Source organism: Bubalus bubalis, chromosome 13 (genome assembly GCF_019923935.1).
Source record: "Bubalus bubalis isolate 160015118507 breed Murrah chromosome 13, NDDB_SH_1, whole genome shotgun sequence".
NCBI classification, from domain to species: domain Eukaryota; kingdom Metazoa; phylum Chordata; class Mammalia; order Artiodactyla; family Bovidae; genus Bubalus; species Bubalus bubalis.
This window is the reverse complement of record NC_059169.1, coordinates 69,266,204-69,287,072: the sequence shown is the minus strand read 5'-3', so window position 1 is coordinate 69,287,072 and position 20,869 is coordinate 69,266,204. Positions and strand designations below refer to the sequence as shown.

The 20,869-nt window shown below is 41.4% G+C and overlaps 1 long non-coding RNA gene across 2 annotated transcripts; it reads right to left on the bottom strand.

The window, feature by feature from the left end:
* Positions 1-2,436: 2,436 nt before the first annotated feature.
* On the bottom strand, positions 2,437-9,156 carry LOC102411634. Of its 2 annotated transcripts, none has more exons than XR_328003.3 (3): positions 8,644-9,156; positions 6,626-6,720; positions 2,437-2,932 (listed from the first exon to the last, which is right to left on the bottom strand). It is a non-coding gene; the product is annotated as an uncharacterized LOC102411634 (long non-coding RNA). The 2 variants fall into 2 exon arrangements; XR_006543919.1 differs by lacking the exon at positions 2,437-2,932 and adding an exon at positions 4,934-5,599.
* Between the last annotated feature and the right edge of the window lie 11,713 nt (positions 9,157-20,869).

The window sequence follows — 20,869 nt, the reverse complement described above, 5'->3', positions numbered from 1 at the left end:
CCTAGAAGTTGTAGATCCTGTTTAAACAGTAGTTCCACCCAGGTTCTAACAATGGAAGACAGTTTATCAACAAGCAGAATCTAATGCCAACACTTTTTATGAAACACAGTAAAACTATTTGATGAAAGCTAGGCTGACATGATCTCTGACAATTAAGTATTCTGTCACCCACAATCTGGCTTCAGTATTAAACCATCCTATTATTTTCTCTTCTAGTATGTTTTAACATTCTAGAAGTTTATCACAACTACATAGACCCTCTACTACAGCTTACACCTGTGCTATTTAACCCTAGTATTGACTATGCCAAAGCCTTTGACTGTGTGGATCACAATAAACTGTGGAAAATTCTGAAAGAGATGGGAATACCAGACCACCTGACCTGCCTCTTGAGAAATTTGTATGCAGGTCAGGAAGCAACAGTTAGTACTGGACATGGAACAACAGACTGGTTCCAAATAGGAAAAGGAGTACGTCAAGACTGTATATTGTCACCCTGTTTATTTAACTTATATGCAGAGTAGATCATGAGAAATGCTGGGCTGGAAGAAGCACAAGCTGGAATCAAGATTGCTGGGAGAAATACCAATAACCTCAGATATGCAGATGACACCACCCTTATGGCAGAAAGTGAAGAAGAACTAAAAAGTCTCTTGATGAAGTTGAAAGAGGAGAGTGAACAAGTTGGCTTAAAACTCAACATTCAGAAAACTAAGATCATGGCATCCAGTCCCATCACTTCATGGGAAATAGATGGGGAAACAGTGGAAACAGTGTCAGACTTTATTTTGGGGGGCTCCAAAATCACTGCAGATGGTGACTGCAGCCATGAAATTAAAAGACGCTTACTCCTTGGAAGAAAAGCTATGACCAACCTAGATAGCATATTCAAAAGCAGAGACATTACTTTGCCAACAAAGGTCCGTCTAGTCAAGGCTATGGTTTTTCCAGTGGTCATGTATGGATGTGAGAGTTGGACTGTGAAGAAGGCTGAGTGCCGAAGAATTGATGCTTTTGAACTGTGGTGTTGGAGAAGACTCTTGAGAGTCCCTTGGACTGCAAGGAGATCCAACCAGTCCATTCTGAAGGAGATCAGCCCTGGGATTTCTTTGGAAGGAGTTATGTTAAAGCTGAAACTCCAGTACTTTGGCCATCTCATGCGAAGAGTTGACTCATTGGAAAAGACTCTGATGCTGGGAGGGATTGGGTGCAGGAGGAGAAGGGGACGACAGAGGATGAGATGGCTGGATGGCATCACTGACTCGACGGACGTGAGTCTGAGTGAACTCTGGGAGTTGGTGATGGACAGGGAGGCCTGGTGTGCTGTGATTCATGGGGTCGCAAAGAGATGGACACAACTGAGCGACTTCACTTTCAATGTAATTTTGACTGTTAGTTTGTTTTGTAAATTGATTCCTCAAACTTTGAGAAGTAAGATCAATTTGTTTCCTTACCGAAGTGCAGAAATTAAATGGCTGTATAAAATAATGGTCATTTTATTTGCTTTACCTTGACCACCTGATATCATAAGCAGACAGTGAGTGACACCCCTGAAGATGGGTGGCCCATAGGCTGCATGGCCATTTGTGACAACCCTGGTGAAAATAACATTTGAGCCATAAATAAATGTGAATCTAGCCATAAAGAGATTGGCCTTCATATTTTCTCCAGATACAGTCTGATTACATGGTCAGCTCTTTTAGGAGCAATTGACAATTTCCTAGCCTGGCCTTAAGAATGGAGAGCTCTGAGAACAAAAGGTAGCACTGAAATTGATCATTATTTATGTAAAGGGGTTCCAGACTCTTCCCACAAAGGAGGTTTGGGGGAGCGAGTGCTGTAGCTCACTTCAAGTGAAAAAAAATCCAGTTATTTTTGCTTATATAATGCCAGTGACCTGCATCAGATTTTTGTCACCTCTTTAAATGAAGATGCCAGGCAGTGAAGAACAGAATTCAGGAAATAAAGTAGCCATTTAAATCTCGGGACTTTTTTCTGTTGTTTTTTTGAAACATCCTTGAAGAAATGTCATCTTGGTATTTCTTAATTTCTCAAGGCTTCCCTTATGTAGGAATTTTATTTATCCCACAGCAGAGAGGTAGACACTGGCAGAGAGGAATGGATCTCAGGTTATAGAATACACTTTGGTTGGAATCTGAGCCACTCCCACAGCATGAGGAAATGAAGTTTCTATATCCAGGTGAAGGGTCCTCCTGTTTCAAAGGAGATCCCAAAATAGAAAACGCCAGAGTTTGTCTGGAATGGACAAGAAGACTCTTGTTCTTTTGCCACACTGATTCCCATATGAGGGAACAGAATTTATTTGGGAATTTCTCACAAACCTTGGAAGATCTTACCTTGTTCCATTAATTTGATCTCTTCATAGATAACTGTCAGGTCAAACCCAGAGCACTGGGAATGTGTTGTCACTGCCTAACTTAATTCTTCTTTTATTAAAAACAAATCTAATCTTTCATGCCTTTATAAAAAAAAAAAAAAATGGACCATGCAAAATGGTCCCAAGCTGAGATGTCCTTGGCTTGCTTTGTGACTCACCATTAGCTAAAAGATTAACCAAAAGCTAGAGATGGGCTAGCTTGTATCATCTACAGGAGATCTACACATGCTTTCCTAGAGGAGGCTGACCTAAGCAAATCAGCCTGTGGTCAATGGGTTCTACATTTCTTAAACCAAACAGATCCTCCTGGCTTTTAGTGTCCTTCTCTCCGTAGTCCCTGGCTGTGAGACTAGGGCCCACAGTAACTTCAAAGAAGCAAATTTACCTTGAAGCCAGGCCATGCCACCATGGTCATTACCTGCTGGCCAGGCACTTGCCTGCTGTCTCAGTCAACAAATGCAGCTTCACAGGAAATGGAGAGTGGAATGTGGCCCCTCACCTCTGTTATCCTTGCTCCAGCTCTCAGCTCGATTCCTTAGAAGAGAGAGAGAAAAATGATGCTGAAGGAGTGAGCTCAGGCTAGACTGGGAAGGAACATGGCATTTGTCCTGTTCAGTATTTTTCAACTCAAATGATAAAGTATTTATAGTCTCCTTTCTGAACCATTCAATACTACATGTGTGTTACACATATTTGGGTTCCTATTGAATTCATTAATAGATAGCAAATGTTATCTAAATATTCTTTCAGCAGTTTAAAAGTTTCTATCAGCAATCTAAAATGTTAACCCCCACAAAAAATGAAATTATTTTAAAGCAGCCTACAGAATTGAGATCAGGTACATAAGCTGGAAATCGATTGATCTCTGTTCACTTATATTTCAGTTCTTGTATTTAGAAAAAAATATTACTGCAAATAAGAGTGGGGCTAGATCATTGTTGCCCGATCTACTTCAGTTCAGTTCAGTTCAGTCACTCAGTCGTGTCTAACTCTTTGCGACCCCATGAATCGCAGCACACCAGGCCTCCCTGTCCATCACCATCTCCCAGAGTTCACTCAGACTCACGTCCGTCGAGTCAGTGATGCCATCCAGCCATCTCATCCTCTGTCGTCCCCTTCTCCTCCTGCCCCCAATCCCTCCCAGCATCAGAGTCTTTTCCAATGAGTCAACCCTTCTCATGAGATGGCCAAAGTATTGGGAGTTTCAGCTTTAGCATCATTCCTTCCAAAGAAATCCCAGGGCTGATCTCCTTCAGAATGGACTGGTTGGATCTCCTTGCAGTCCAAGGGACTCTCAAGAGTCTTCTCCAACACACAGTTCAAAAGCATCAATTCTTCAGCGCTCAGCCTTCTTCACAGTCCAACTCTCACACCCATACATGACCACTGGAAAAACCATAGCCTTGACTAGACGGACCTTTGTTGGCAAAGTAATGTCTCTGCTTTTGAATATGCTATCTAGGTTGGTCATAACTTTCCTTCCAAGGAGTAAGCGTCTTTTAATTTCATGGCTGCAGTCACCATCTGCAGTGATTTTGGAGCCCAACAAAATAAAATCCGATCTACTTAGGGTGGTATAATTTGCCTTCCTGGAAAAGGAAATGGCAACTGACTCCATGGACAGAGGAGCCTGGTAGGCTACAGTCAACAGGGTCACACAGAGTCGGACATGACTTAGCGACTAAACAACAACAGCAATCTGTCTTATGCATAAATAGACACTTTTGACCTAAAAGTTTTAGGAATTATGTATCTTTGGTGGTGGAAGTTAATCAGTCACACCTTCCATTTGTGGGTGGTTATATAACCGAGTTCTGGTCGGTAGACTGAGCAGAAGTGAGAAGTATCTGCCTAGGAGAACCTCCTATGTCCAGTCCTTGCCCTTCCACCAGCCTCTGGTTGGATGATGACGTCTATAAAGAGCAGAGCAGTCACCAGACAGAAGGAAAACAGGTCCCTGAGAGACCGCCTGGGGGAGAGCCCCCACACTCCTTCTGGCATGCATTGAACTGTGTTGTGAGCAAGAAGTAGAATCCTGCACGTTAAGCAGCTACAAATTTGGGATGGGTTGTTAAAGCAGTTAGCCCAGCCTGACTAACACTCTAGACAGAATGTGCTTCAGACAAGCAGAAGGAGAGTTCTGCAGTAGAAAATGGGGATCCATTACAGGTTTTGAAATAGACTTGGTTCGTGATCATGTTTGAGAGGATGTAGGACTTGCACATGGAGTTCACTGGATGGAGTTGGTTGTTCTGGGACAAGCAGGTGGCGATGTGGGTCCAAAGAGTAGGTTTAGATCCTGGGTTCAGCCCCAGAGAAGCAGTTGGCGTTCAAATCCTCCTCCCAGGAACAGGGGCTCCGTGGTTAGAACCCCCACCAGGAGTCCAGGGCAGGAAACTCGGTCGTGGTAGCCGGGGGACCGTGAGGGAGGAAACTCAGCCAAAGTCAATACTGAGAGACATCTAATCCTTTTCTGAAGTATGCTAATATAATAAAGGCTCCAGACACAGGAACTTTGTATCATGCTTCTAAGGCTTTACTCACTGAGCAATACTTAAAGAAACAGTTTTTTCTTTGCAAGTTTTTGCATTTTAATAAGAGAATCAGAAAGCATTTTGAAGTAGGAATGGGCGATGGAGAAAGAGTAGGTGTTCCTTTCTTCTTAGTCATATCTAAAAAGTATTTGTGTGTTTTCTTAGGACTTGGATTCGGTAGCAATTATTTACTCTCAGGGCAGGAAAAGATAATGAAAAGATTAAAGGGGTTTGTCTTGCTCAGATCTTTAGACACATAACTATGGAAAACAGTCAGAGATGCAAATTCACTTCCGTTTGGAAAATGCCGAGGACACTGAACATCCCTCTGATGGCACATTTTTCTTTCTTGTTATTACTGTTTTGTTGTTATTACTATTTCATTCCCTCATTGAATGAACCCTGATTGTACCCCCAAATCTGCCAGAATCTAAGGGGGGCACACAAGAGAGTTGTAAGAATGAACCACAGTCCCCTCCCATCGGGAACATTCTTGAACTCATTTGGTCAATGTTTCGTGAGTGTTTATTCCTGCCTAGGAGAGCCTCCTGTGTCCAGCCCCGCTTCTGGGTCACGCTGTTTTCGGCTTTGGAAAATGACGATGACTTCATGGTGTTCATGGAGTTCATGGTGTAACAGAGGGGTGGTTGAAGAATGAAGGAATTGTCTGAAACACCAAAATTCACAAAACTCACTGCAACCTCTGTGCCAAAAATAAATGGATTACTCACCTTACTTTATAAAATTGAGTGCCCTTTTGGCCAAATTGGGCATAAACTGAAACCTGGGAAATCCTGATTCCACCTAAGTTTGAGACAGGGTGGAGTGGGCGAAGGGGTCCCAGGCAATGCCAGGACTCTCAGAGGATGTCTGGTTCTTCATCATCCCCTGATAATACTGGCTTCCACTGTGATAGCCACCATCTATCAGGGTCTCAGCCCACAGCCCCTCAATCATGCGTGCAGGGCTTCATCCAGCCTGGAGCCTACTTATGCTAGGTGTGGGCCATCCTTGAGCCCCTGAGAAATTATTCAGCAGCTCCCAGGCTGCACCAAGGCATGAAAAACTCTGAGGCTGTCTAGGTCCCATCTCTCCTCCAAGTCATGACAGAACTTGTAAGCAGGACAGTGTTACCAGTCATTCCCTACATTAGAGTCCTAGTGACTCCCTGGGACTGTCAAAGCCCCACTATTGCTTCTCTGGAGTCTTCCTGCCTGCCAGGATGCTGGGAAAGCCCTTACTCATGATCCCACACACCTGCATGGGCGTCTGTCCCACCTTACCCACGCTGCAGAAAAACACACCCCTGTGGAAGCACTCTTTACTTCCCCTCCAACTCTTCTCTTTCACCCAAGCTGAGGAAGTCAGAAGCTCTACTTTTCACCTTCGCTGCTTTTTTTTTCCCGGGCTTTGGTTTTGGAAACTCAAAAGCCAAACGAGGCTCCCCTTTCTCTGCTTTTGGTTAACACATCCTCTCCCTGAGTCAGTAAAACCACAAACAATGAGCTTTGTCTGGTTGGGAGTGAGGCAGCAGATGGGCCAAGATGTAACGATACTGTTCTATTCTGCACGCACACATACGTGTCCTCCAGCCTCCAAATTACACAGAGATAACTGCTGCCTGGATTCACTCAATGCCCCTCTTCTCTAACACGCTGATAAAATCTGCACCGCAAACGGCCGGGTAACACACCTTGTCCCTGTCTGGATTCGTGTATTCAGTTTCACGGTTCTGTGCTGTTTGCTGATGGTCTTCTCTATTTCACTTTGTCCGTGTCCCAGCTTAACCTGGAAGATTGGTCAGATTAGTTACTCCCAGAGTGATTTTATAACTACAGAGAACTCTGTCTGCAATTTTAAAAAGCTGTTCTGACATGACAGTTTAGATTCCAAACATGAGATTCTTTAACAACTACATTTCTGTAGTGCTGGCTATTCCCGTTCCCGGTTGAAACTGCACACATCTGGGCAAAGGCAGATACTTAAGATGATTTTGGTCTCCTCTAAAATGGGCTCCATAAAATGACTACTCCAAACTGTCTTCTCTTCTCTGCACTATTATGGAGGGGAGTGGTATTATAGGCCCCGCTGGTTTGGGGACAGCAGTTGAAAATTCTTCTGTTTAGAAACGATCTAGAAAAACTGTCTCCTCATTTCTCTACTTCTTTGGAGTCATTTCCTCTTCCCTTGCAGCTCAGCTGGTAAAGAATCTGCCTGCAATGCGGGAGACCTAGGTTTGATCCCTGGGTTGGGAAGATCCCCTGGAGATGAGGCTACCCACTCCAGTATTCTGGTCGGGAGAATTCCAGGGACTGTATAGTCCATGGAGTCACAAAGAGTTGGACATGACTGAGTGACTTTCACTTTGACTCTGTGATTACTGCCTGTGCTGCATTGTCTTCATTCTCCCAATGGCAACAACAGGGGGGTTGATGATCTCTCTCCTGCATTGCTTAAGTTTTTTTATTTAGCTGTTTGTCCACACATATGTGTGTATACACTATCAAAATGCCCCTAACACTCTTTGAGGGGGAGGATGAGCAGGGAATGATTTAATTTTGCCTGGAGGGAAAAAAAAAAGGCTGGGCAGGGACAGTGAAGGCCTTATGCAAGAGGTGACATTTGAAGGTCTGAACAATGAATGGAATTTCACCGTTCAGGAGAGATGGCTGGCTACCTTGGGGGCGGTAGGTGGTAGAGAACACAAACCAAGGGGTGCGGCAGACAGAAAGGAGCAGGAACAAAGGCATAGGCGCTTGGAAGACTGCGGTGGGAAAAGAACAGGGGCAGCTTCTGCTGATTAAAGGACACGGAAACCACATCAGAAGAGAAATATCTATCACCAGTGTTCAGCCCTGGTTGGCCATAAAAAAAGAAACTGTAAGTCTTTAAAAATAAAACATACAGGCATGTAAAGAAGGATACCAAATCAGAAAAAGCACTCCTTCCGCTGCCATTTCAAAAACTACCCTTTGCTTGTCGGACCTTTGTGCAAGAATCACCCTCTCCGAGGAATAAAGAGCAGCCAGATAGGGTAACTGTGAGTAACTCATTGCTACAACACCCCAGGCATGAACAGAGAGAGCTTCCGTCCATCCTCCTTAGCGGCCCTTTGATGAAGAAAAAGAAGCATCTGAAGGTATACCCACTACCTACATGGATGTTAAACCCACATGAAGGGGCTTTCCTGCACACCAAAACTTCTGCCTGGCCTCCAGTCCAGCCAAGTCACTTTAATAATGACAACCAAAATGATTGTGCTGAATGAAACTCCAGGGGCTTGAGTATTTGATTTGAATAAATACTCCACTCAGTTCCTCAAATTCTCAAATGATGGGGATAAAACGCACGGCCATTAAGAGAGGTGAGGTGAAGAGACACAAGAGCATCAGTGGCCTCTTGGAGTTTTCTGCCGCCTCCCCCAACCTCGCCTCCGAGGTTAGTGGATTCGTTTTGGAGTGCACCACCCCAGGCTCCTCCCTCATACTCTCAATTTCTCCTTGGGCAATGTCTAGAGATTAATCAGGGTGGCCCACCCAGAGAGTGACCACGAGCGAGCCAGCAATGGGCTGGACTCCCTGTTTGGCAGGAATATTTGAGAAGGCTTTTTAAACTTTACAGAAATAAGGATCGTGACCCTAAGAAACATGTTGCCTGCAAGTTTACCCTTGGGAAGCAACTTCCAGCCTCTCCTAGTTTTTAAAAACTTACTGAGATAATGAAGAGATCAGCATGCTCTCTTGGGATCCCAGAATGTCTCAGCTGAGAGAGCTTCCAGGAAGTAGTCAGTTTAAAAGACAGGGCCAGCTCTGGGTACACGCTCAGCCTTCCACACAGCTTGTCACTAGGCAGCTCCCAAGCGTGAGGCTACGCCCTGCAATCATCCTTCAGCAGCACAGAGCTGCTCTTTACGCTTCGCCGTGTGTCTCAGCCCCATAGTTTTCATCTTGGAGTGTCTTTTCTCTTTCTTCTAGGAGCAAGGTAACTTCTGCTTGTCTACTGTGGTAACTTCTGCATGCAGTTAGTACAGGAGATCAGTGACTCAACACTGACCTCCACTGGTTGGCGTAGAAATACCTAATCCCTTTCTCTCCAGGCCTTGCACATTTTCTTCACAGGTTGGGCCCGCCGGCACCTTGCTTGCATAAACTAGCGTTTCAATGGTGATTGAAATTTTCAATGAGTATGGACCTACCTCATGGGGTTACATGTGTAAATTCTGAAAAATTCTGGCCCAACAACATTGAATCTTGGGACCATAGACCTTGAATTGCCTCGAGGCCCCTGTACTGCCACACACCAAGCAGGATGTCGCACTATTTTGCTTGCCAGATTTGGACGGTCAAGGTTCCGTTCACAGGGATCCGAGAAATCTAGATCCATCTATACCCCTGGTGATACTAATAACTTCTCAGTTTCCAGTATGGGCTTCGCAGGTGGCTCAGTGGTAAAGAATCCATCTGCCAGTGCAGGAGACCCAAGAGAAGCCGGTTCAATCCTTGGGTTGAGAAGATCCCCTGGAGAAGGAAATGGCAACTCACTCCAGAATTCTTGCCTGGAAAATCCCACGGACAGAGGAGCTTGGTAGGCTACAGTCCTTGGGGTCACAAAGAGTTGAACACAGCTAAGCATACTCACACACAGAGTTTCCAACTGATTTATTATTATCTTTTAAATGCTATAAACTCACTTTGGCATTGGTACTCCATTTTAAATAGTACAATAAACTTACCTAGACTCGCCTTGTGCCAGGTACCATGTTATCAATGCCTTTATTATCTGCCAGGACGCAGTGAGATCAGTGCCCCCAAGTTTGGGCTGTAATTCTCCTCACGGGGGTCATCAGGGTTTGGAACCAGCCAGCCATGGTTTTCTGGAAAGATGGAAGGCAAAGTCAACAAGGGGATCTCTAGACCCTAAAAATGCGCAAGCCTACTATTTTTCCTGGAAATATGTCTGGAAATATTTACAGTACATCCTTTAAATCCAGGAAGCCCCTTAGACACTGAGGTTCTTGCTGATGCTGATGGAAGACTAACGGAGGCCTCCCACTCAGGAGCTTACAGTAAGGGAGCAATTGGAAGAGGAGAATCTGATTTGGAAATAACTGCCATTTGGTCCCACTGAACAGAGGTCAGAAAGGTCTAAGCAAATAATATAGCAGGTGTTCCCGACTGCTAAGAAAACCAGAGCCAAAACCCAAACTTTAGGAGAGCAAACCTGTGTTATTTGGGTTGGTGCCTGCATTTGGAACAGGATGTTGCCTTAACACCACTATGTCAAGATGAATTTTAAGCAGAAGTTTTAAAAGATACATTTGCAATAGATATAAAAAGTTGAGTGAAATAGTCTCAATGGATATCATTGTTGCTTCAATGCCCTTTAATATATTTAAATATTTCATATAAATTTTGAGTAGGAATATATTGAGCGTCCATGGGTACTCAGTTGCTTCGGCGTGTCCAACTCTTTGCAACCCTATGGACTGTAGCCTACCAGGCTCCTCTGTCCATGGGATCTCCAGGCAAGAATACTGGAGTAGGTTGCCAATTCCTTCTCCATGTTACTATATAGGAGGAAATTCTATCTATAGGATCTGTATAGGAAATCCTACTATAAGGATCAATAAACTACAGGACAGCTCCTTGTTTTAATAAATAAAGTTTTGCTAAAACACAGCCATGCTCGTTTGTTCACATATTGCTTTATGATGGCGAGTTGAGTAGCTTCAAGAGAGACCGTATTGTCTACAAAACCTAAAATATTTACAATCTGGCTGCTTAAGAAAAAGTTCGCTGGCTCCTGTTGTAAAAAGTTGGGTTTACATTTCAATATGTGTCACTGAAGACTCTTACAACTTTTTCTCAGCTCAGCGCCCATGGGCATCTTCTTTGTGGGGCCTCTCGTGTCCTTGTTTGACCCTCACTGATTTTGGAAGACGACTTTCTCATTTTTTGTTTTGGGGTCTCTGTTATTTCCTAGTTTTACAAAGGATAAGCTTTGTATTACTATTTTCCCTGTTTTCCTTTCTGTTTTGGGGTGGTTTTCCTGAGAAGTGAATGAGAAAATGCTGAATTTGCTCTGCATATTAAAATTAGAATTCCTCAGATGATATTCCAAGAAATTGTTTTTCTTTTGCCTCTTTGGCTGGCTCTTTTGGTCATTGAAGAGAGATCCTAACATACTAGTTGTCTTTGTCCTAAATACATCTAGGCATTTTCTTTTTAATTGTTTGTATGAGTTTTATAATTCTCTTTAGGTATGATTTAGTTCTCAGTGGAAAACATAAACACATATTTAAAATCTTTAAATATATAAATAAGTAAGGGAAATTTTATAATTTTATATTTTCTGTTGTCCTAAATCCTGACTTATATGGGACAGTTCAAAGTGATATTTAGCGTTTTAAACTTCGGAAGTTTAAAACCCTGCTATAAATATTTTAAAAAAGAGATGGAAATAATATGCTTTAAAGCACTTCCCAACTTCACCCTCAAATTTTACTGCTATCTAAGTCTTATTTAGTTACATACTGGGCTTATTTTTAAATTATAACAATTTTTTAGAACTTTAATATATTTGCGTATTTTCCAAAGCCATTGTGTCCAAATATCTTCCCTAAATTTAATTTCATTTTTACTTATAAATTTAATTTTTAAAATGAAGTGAAATTTTAGTTACATTTATACAATTCAATAGGAGGCTTCTCTGGTTGCTCAGATGGTAAAGAATCTGCCTGCAATGCAGGAGACCTGGGTTCATTTCCTGGGTCGAGAAAACCCCCTGGAGAAAGGAAAGACTACCCACTCCAGTATTCTTGCCTGGAGAAATCCCATCGACAGAGAGACAAAAACTTTTTCAAACAAAATACTATTCAGTATTTTATTTCTGTCTGCTTCTCTGCCTTTTATTTTTAAGAGTAGTCTGTTTCGGCAGACTTTGTTATTGCTATTGTTTAATCTCTGAGCCACATCTGACTCTTTTGTGACCCCATGGACTTCAGCCCACGAGGCTCCTCTGTCCCAGTTTTCCAAGCAAGAATACTGAAGTGGGTTCCTGTTTCATTCTCCAGGGGATCTTCCCAACCCAGGGACTGAATCCACGTCTCCTGCATTGGCAGGCGGATTGCTTACCACTGAGCCACCAGGGAAGCCCCTCTGCAAACTTTAATGAAGTATTTATTAATGGTACTTCATGGGGAATTCATGCAAGGAGAGAGTCTTTTGGAAGAAACGCACTTGCATGTAATTGCTGTGAGAACAGTTCCATATCTATCTTGTACCCGACTGTGTCTCCAATACCGAAAGCAATGTGAGGCATATAGTAGACACCCACTATTCATGTGTAGAGTGATGAATGGACAGGAGACCCTGATGCAAGATTTCTTCTGTTCTCTTGCTGTTGACTAGGTAGAGAACCAAAAAGTGAGACAGGAACTCCAGGAAGGGGAGTCAATTTCGGTGTAGGTAAGGGTGAAAAGGATGACTGATTTAAAAACTGGGTTTAGGAATCAAAAGTTAAGCTCCAGCAATCAGGAATAGCATTAGGTCTTCAAATGAGAAATTGTTGATATTCTTGCAAATTGTGCTTTTTCTATAAAATCATGGAATTAAAAATCTTCATTTCCGAAGAAAAATAGAGAAGTCAAGGGCAATAACCAGAGGAATAAAGAAGCCATAAAGGGAACTACTGTGGTGTCCTGGGGTACATTTTAAATTAGAAGGCACTTCAGCAAAAATCTTTGTGTTGAAGACTTTTTAAAAATTGGATCAATTCCCAGTTTCCCAGGCAATTTACTGTTATGAAGCTTGTCTACGTGACTGACCCAACCATGAAAATGATAATAGCAACTTGATGAACTGTCAGATAAAGCTTGGCGACTTTTCCTCACCAACCACTGGCCCCCTAGGAAATATTAATCACTGCAGTTTTTACCTTGTACCAGATATTTAAAAACTAAAACCTAAGAAATTCATTTCCATGTGTTTAAGTAGGAAAAAAAAGAGAGAGACAGAGAGAGAGGTTTCACTCAATCTATTCCAGAAATTATAGCCGCCTTGGGACTAAACAGTTCTTTCAGCCTTAGCCCAGAGGCAATCACATGGGGACACTGTATGCATTTGGGGTGATAAAAATTGAGCTGTGGTCTAACCTATTGCATAATTTTCGTTCTAAAATTACTTTGCTCTGGACATAATGACCCTATCAGTCAAGCTATCATCTGGCTAGTTAAATGAAGTCAGAAAATAATCTCAGCCGGTCTCAGAGGAGTGGGAATTCAACTGCCTGAGGGGCTGAGATTTCCTGAGAGTTTGTTCTAGATCTATTGGGCAGGCATTTGGTCTTACCTTCAGACTCCACAGCGAAGGCCATTCGGGCCAGGGAAGAAGCTGCTTTAGACGAGGCCTCTAACCCAAGATGGAAACACTTAACAAGGCCAGACTTTTTTTTTTTTTTTCTTTCTTCCTTTCCGATCGAATGCATGAGATTGTTCCTAATTAGGCAGAGTCTGCCTCGAAAAGTACTCCCTCTACAAATGCAGGAAAGAGCTCTCCTTTAAAAATGTCTTCGAAACAAAGATACATCAGGCTTGAAAGTCAGTTTTCATTTAAGGAATCACAGCTGCATAAACAATGTTTGTTCACTACAAGAAGAAAATGTATCATATTTGTCAGGATAAAGTAAGCACATCGGGGACTCTGTTAGTGACACGGTGTCACCCCTGCCTGGTCCTTTGAGACAGCAGGCACAAGAACAGTTCAACAACGGAGGCAGCTTTCATGTCTCACATTTCAGAACAATCCTGCATTCAGACCATCTAAATTGCTATAAGTGCTGGGAAAAGAGGGTGATGGACCATTTACCATCCTTATTCTCTATACTTTCTGGAAAAGAAGTTCTTAAAAAAAATAAAATAAAATTTACATTCTTTGAAGAATTTCAGTGGTTGCAGGCATTCACTCCTGGTCTTAGGGTCTGACCCAGCCTAACAGCAATGTTTTCCTGACTTTACATTTCATGGAGAGGTAAAATTGGTTTTAAAACCAATACAGAGTTTCCATCTTTTAATTTTATAAAAAGAAAGGTCCTTTAAACCAAACAGAATATGTCTGTCATCCATGGGCCTCACTTTTTGTAAAAAATGAACATTTTTAATACCAAAAGAGAGAGGCAATAAAAGCAAAAATAAAAATCTGAAAATAGAAGACAGAGCCTGCCATACATTTAGCTGTATGAGACGATTCAGTCTCTTTTCTTGGTCCTTCTCGTCTCACTACTGAAGTTGAAGACTATGTCAACAACTGGCCCTGGCCCACAACTGGCATTTGGAAATCACTCCATTAGGGAAAAGACCACAGAGAACTTCTGGTGCCAAGAACTGTAGAAAGAGGAGGTGTCTGGTTGCACGCTGTCCGTGCATAGTCCTTCACAGTCATCCATCACGACCTATATCTCAGCAATCTGTAAGTGTTTTAAAGGGGCCCGGGGGGGGAATCAACTGTTGTGAATTTTTTAGTTTATTTAAAAGTTTGGCAAAACTTACATTAAACACCGCAAGAGTCTTAAATCTTTAAAGCCCTGTGGAATTTCAAAGAGCTTAATGATGTTTTCTTTTTAATGACCTTGACCCTAGAAATTAATTTTTTTAAAGTAGTGATACTGTATTATAGAAAGGGTTCTGAAAATTTTTAAGACATCGTGTGGTACCAATGAAAACACATAGACTTCCTGGTGGTTTCATGCAGGAAAATGTATACGTGTGTGTGTGTGTGTGTGTGTCTGTGACTGGTGTGCAAGCTGGAAACACCTTCCAGGAAGAGCCATGCTTTTATTTGTCAGGGCCCCAGAAACTTGCTGTGACCCCAATAAACAAATTCCGCAATTTCAGTGCTTTATGCTGCTGCTGCTGCTAAGTCGCTTCAGTCGTGTCCAACTCTGTGTGACCCCATAGACAGCAGCCCACAAGGCTCCCCTGTCCTTGGAATTCTCCAGGCAAGAACACTGGAGTGGGTTGCCATTTCCTTCTCCAGTGCATGAAAGTGAAAGTGAAATCGCTCAGTCGTGTCCGACTCTTAGCGACCCCATGGGACCTGCAGCCTACCAGGCTCCTCTGTCCATGGGATTCTCCAGGCAAGAGTACTGGAGTGGGGTGCCATTGCCTTCTCCATCAGTGTTTTATAGGGGGCTTCTAAACAGGAAAAAAAGCAGATTATTTATAGAAGAATGCAGGCAGAAACTGAATGTCAAGGACCCAGAGAAAGCATTTAGAAAGGGAAGCAACCAGAGAGGTTCCTGGAGGAAGACCATCGAGGGAGGGAGTGGCCCTATCAGACCTCTAACAGAGTGTACTTGGGCCTCTGTGGACCCATGGTGGTCCTGACTGGAGCCTTATAACCTCTCTCTTTTCTGTAGACTCCTTCCTCTTTAACAGCAATGCTTATCATTGGCTGGAACCTTCTATCCCAGAAAGGATTGTAACAACTGGCATTTCTGAGAGGGAAATCTGCTCACTTGTGAAAAGTTCCTGGCAGGGAACTCTGTGGTCAGGCCCATGGAGAAAATGGACCCCCTCCAGGGAGCTAAGCATTAATGCCCCTCTCACCTATCATCAGCCATTCATCTGAGCCACATGGCCTGGTAGCCCCAAGCCAAGTAGAGAAAGACTAGCTACTCCAACAGCCTGTGTTTTAGCCATGAGGCTTAATAGCAGGAAGGCTGAATGAAGAGTCGGGAGAACTGGATTGGTCTCTGTACCTGTAGAAGAGTTGCCCAGATTCTCTGGCCTCGTGTTTAAAAAATCTGTAAGATGAAAAAAATTGATGTTTATCTGTTTTTTGGCTTGCTTTTTATTCATTTCTTTACGGTATTTGTGTGTTGTTGTTTTTTCACTTTTGTTTTTTAAGTAGTGGAACCCTATTTTCAATAGAATTGCTGTTTGAAAATTGATGTAAATAAAAGAATGTGAAACTGGCCTGATGATCTGGAGGAGGGCAGGGGTTAGCGGGTTGCAGGAACTCAGACCTGAGGCACACCCCTTGGGCTGGATGGGCCCACCTGCTCTGAGAAGCTCCTGGTGAAGCCACAGGATAGTGGGGTTCAACATCCTTCCTGCCCCTCACAGCTGCTGACTCTATGCTAGAACTCTAGAAAATCTATTTGGGTATATACACATAGATGATGTTTTCAAAGATAAGTTTTTGTCTGTACATAGAGATGTAGGTGGTGCAGTGGTAAAGAATCCACCTGCCAATGCAGGAGACATGGGAGACATGGGTTCAATCCCTGGATCAGGAAATGGCAATCCACTCCAGTATTTTCACCTGGAGAATCCCATGGACAGAGGAGCCAACATGTTGGGCTACAGTCTGTGGGGTCACAAAAGAGTCAGACACTACTTAATGACCAAACAACAAAAAACAAAAGATGTAGGGTAAAGAGCAAGAAAGGCCATGGTGAGATAAACAGTTTACTTCTGAGCACAAGAAAAGCAGTTATGAAGGACCTAAGGTCTATTACAGGACGCCACAATCAGCCAGTTCAGCAGAAAGGCATAAACTTCAGCCTGCAGAATTAAAAACAAATGCTTTTCAATCAGTCACAGTTGGGATTGAGGGTGTATGTGGCTTGTTGATATACGTGAAGAGTTGTATGTAGTTTTACATGTGTAACTCTAGTTCATAGATAAGTAGATATTTAAAGTAATGGAGAAAAATCTTGAACATAGCAAAAGCTATAGAATGAATGAGAAAAAATATATATATATACCTTAAAACATCTGTTCAAAGTTTGATTCAACCTATTGCAGGTGACAAGCCAAATTCTCTAAAAGATAAAAAGCTAAATGAATTCTTTTATTCTCAGAGTAATCTACAGTTATCAGAACTCTTCAGATCGGTGGTATGATAGCTATGTCATGTGAAATGTACTTATACTGATACGTCTGAGTTTGACCCAAATTGCTGCAAGCCTTGGAAAGAAGGATAACTCTGAGTTTAAATATATTCCCTTTAACAACTGTTCGTTAGTCAATAGTCTCTGACTCTTTACAACCCTATGGACTTATAGCCCACCAGGCTCCTCTCTCCATGAATTCTCCAGGGAATAATACTAGAGTGGCTGGCCATTTCTTTATCCACGTTAACAACTGAAAAGTCTCCATAATTTTTATCCAACATAAGAATATGTAAACACTTTGGGGTAAATGATAGAGGTCTTTGATTTAAATATTGAAGAGATCCTGAAATTACATGGTAAAACAAAGAAGTGCTGTGTTTTATGGCTCAGCCATTTTATGAGATATGCATTACTTTGTGTAAGTTCTATTTATTTTCCATGATTTACTTTTTTTATATGAATAATACCAATTTTCTCTCTAATTAGCTTGAAATAGAATTTCTAGGAGATATTTCTTTCTATAAATGTGTTCTTACCAATTTTAAAATGAAATAGCAAATGTCATATTTTGGTCTTGGAAATGAACAACCAGTTTACATTAAAGACCTTGAACTTCTATATTTAATGTCTAGAATGACAAAAAGAACACAAAAGTGACATTTTAAGCAATATATATTTAAATTAAACTTCAACATGGAAAGTTTTTAAATTAGCAGACATCCACACCTGATAGAAGACCAAATGAGCAGTATTTTACAGTCTAGTTTAAGATGCAGAAAAACTCATTAGGAAGGGAAAAGACTGGCTCTGCGTGTATTTGAGCGAGGTCGCTGCCACGACTATCATATTTGAAGGGGTCTGTTGTGAAGTGAAAATAAATGCATTCATTTAAAGGGACAGAGGCACATTTGGAAATATTTACCTCATGGTTTTGTCATACGGATTTAAGAAAAGAGTTCACATGTGGAAATTTCATTCTGTCAACCCAAAGTAAGAGAACGCTCTTACTTTGATGATTTTGATGAAGATTTTCATGGCGGTCATTTTTGTCACCAAGAGCTTATCAACTTGGCAGAATGTCCAGATATGAACATTGAATGGGTTTCACAAAACTCTTTTATTTAGAAAATGAATTTTGAAGACAAGAAAAAGAAACAAAAAGAAGTTGACTCCATGAGTCCTTAGCTCTCCTCTACAAACCAATCTAGTCTCTGGTTAAACGGACCAATATTGGTGGAGCGCCGAGCAACCAGACCATCTATCCATCCATCTGTCCATCCATATGTATATTTTTGAGAACTAATGTAGTTCCTGCAAGTAAATTGAACTTTAATTTAGTCATATAAATTATGTTTTTTTTTCATATAAGTGAATGTTTATTGGCATGTTCATTGGAGTAATGGAACAGTTTGTCTTTTTTTATTGGAGTACATTTGATTTACAATGTTGTGTTAGTTGTACACGTACAGGAAAGTGGTTTATGACTTAAGTCTATTTTTTTCAGATCATTTTCCCATATAGGTTATTACAGAGCATTAAGTATAGTTCCCTGTACTGAACGAAATGTCCTTGCTGATTATTTTGTATATAGTTCAGTTCAGTTCAGTTCAGTAGTGTATATATATTAATCCCAAACTCCCTTTTGGTAACCATAGTTTGTTTTTTAAGTCTGTGACTCTATTTTGTAAATAAGTTCATTTGTATCATTTCTCTAGATTCCACGTATAAGTGATATCATATGATATTTATCTTCCTCTGACTTAACTTCACTGAGTAGAAAAACCTCTAGGCCCACTCATGTTGCTACAAATGGTATTATTCATTCTTTTATGACTGAGTAGTATTCCACTTTATATATGTATCACATTTTCTTTATCTGTTCCTCTGTGAATGGGCATTTAGGTTGCTTCCATGTCTTGGCTATTGTAAACAGTGGTGCAATAAACATTGGGGTGCATGTATATTTTCTGAGGGTAATTTTCTCCAGATACATGCCCAGGAGTGGGATTGCTGGATCACATGGTAGATCTGTTTTTAGTTTTTAAGGAGCCTCCATACTGTTCTCCATACTGGCTGTGTCAATTTACATCCCCACCAACAGCGTAGGAGGGTTCCCTTTTCTCTGCACCCTCTCCAGCATTTATTCTTTATAGACTTTTTGATGATGGCCATTCTGAGCAGTGTGAAATGATACCCCCTTGTAGTTTGGATTTGCATTTCTCTAACAGTAGTGACACTGAACATCTTTTCATGTGTTTTTTGACCATCTGTATGTCTTCTTTGGAGAAATGTCTGTTTAGATCTTCTGTTCATTTTTTGATTGGGTTGTTTTTTGCTTTAGAGTTGCATGAGCTGATTGCACATTTTGGAGATTAATCCCTTGCATTGTTTGCAAATGTTTTCCCCATTCTGTGGGTTATCTTTTCCTTTTGTTTATAGTTTCCTTTGCTGTGCAAAAGCTTATAAGTTTAACGAGGTCCCATTTGTTTATTTTTGTTTTTATTTGTATTACTCTAAGATCCAAAAAGATATTGCTGCAATTTATGTTTTATAGTATCCAGTCTTACATTTAGGTCTTTAGTCCATTTTGCATTTATTTTTGTGCATGGTATTAGAGAATTCTCATTTCTTTCTTGTACATGCAGCTGTCCAGTTTTCCCAGCACGACTTATTGAAGAGACTGCTTTTTTCTCCATTGTATATTCTTGCCTCCTTTGTCATGAATTAATTGACCATTGTTGTTCAGTTGCTAAATCATGTCCAACTCTTTGCAACCCAGTGGACTGCAGCATGTGAGGCTTTCCTGTCCTTCACTATCTCTGTGAGTTTGCTCAAACTCATGTCCATTGAGTCAGTGATGCCATCCAACCATCTCATCATCTGTTGCCCCCTTTTCCTGTCACCCTCAATTTTCCCCAGCATCTGGGTCTTTTCCAGAGTCAGCTCTTTGCATCAGGTGGACAAAATATTGGAGCTTCTGCTTCAGCATCAGTCCTTCCAATGAATATTCAGGGTTGATTTCCTTTGGGATTGATTGGTTTGATCTCCTTGCTGTCCAAGGGACTCTCAAGAGTCTTCTTCAACTACACAGTTCAAAAACATCAATTCTTCGACGCTCAGCCTTCTTTATGCTCCAACTCTCACATCCATACATGACTAGTGGAAAAACCGTAGCTTTGACTATACGGACCTTTGTTGGCAAAGTAATGTCTCTGCTTTTTAATACATTGTCTAGGTTTGTCATAGCTTTTCTTCCAAGGAGCAAGTGTCTTTTAATTTTGTGGCTGCAGTCACCATCCACAGTGATTTTGGAGCCCAAGAAAATAAAATCTGTCACTATTTGCACTTTTCCCCTTCTGTTTGCCATCAAGTGATGGGACTGGATGCCATGACTGACCATAGGCTCAGGGGTTTATCTCTGAGCTTTCTGTCCTATTCCACTGAAAGTCTGTCTTTGTGCCAGTGAAACATCATTTTGATTACTATGCCTTATAGTATAGTCTGAAATCAGGGAGCCTGATTCCTAGAGCTCCATTTTTGTTTCTCGAGATAGCTTTGGCTATTTGGGATCTTTTATGTTTCCACACAAACTTGAAGATTTTTGTTCTAGATCTGCAGAAAATGGCATTGGTAATTTGATAGGGATTGCATTGAATCTGTAGTATAATCATTTTGACAATATTGATTCTTCCAGTCTAAGAACATGATATATCTTTCCATATGTTTGTGTCTTGATTTCTTTCCTCTTACAGTGTCTTATAGTTTTCAGAGTACAGGTCTTGGAACTGTTCTGTTTTGACTGTAGTGGTTACAGAAATCTCTACTTAGAATCAAATTCCATAGGACTACTAATTACTACTGTACACAGCAGTACATGTAGAGACTGATAAAAACTGAATAATGTTTGTAATCTGGTTAGTACCACTGTACCAATGTCAGTTTCCTGCTTTTGCTATTTTTTTAAGCCAAAAAGTATTATTTAGGAAGAGAGAATGTTAAGAATGTTACCAAAAAATTGGAAAACATTGTAAGCATCACAAAA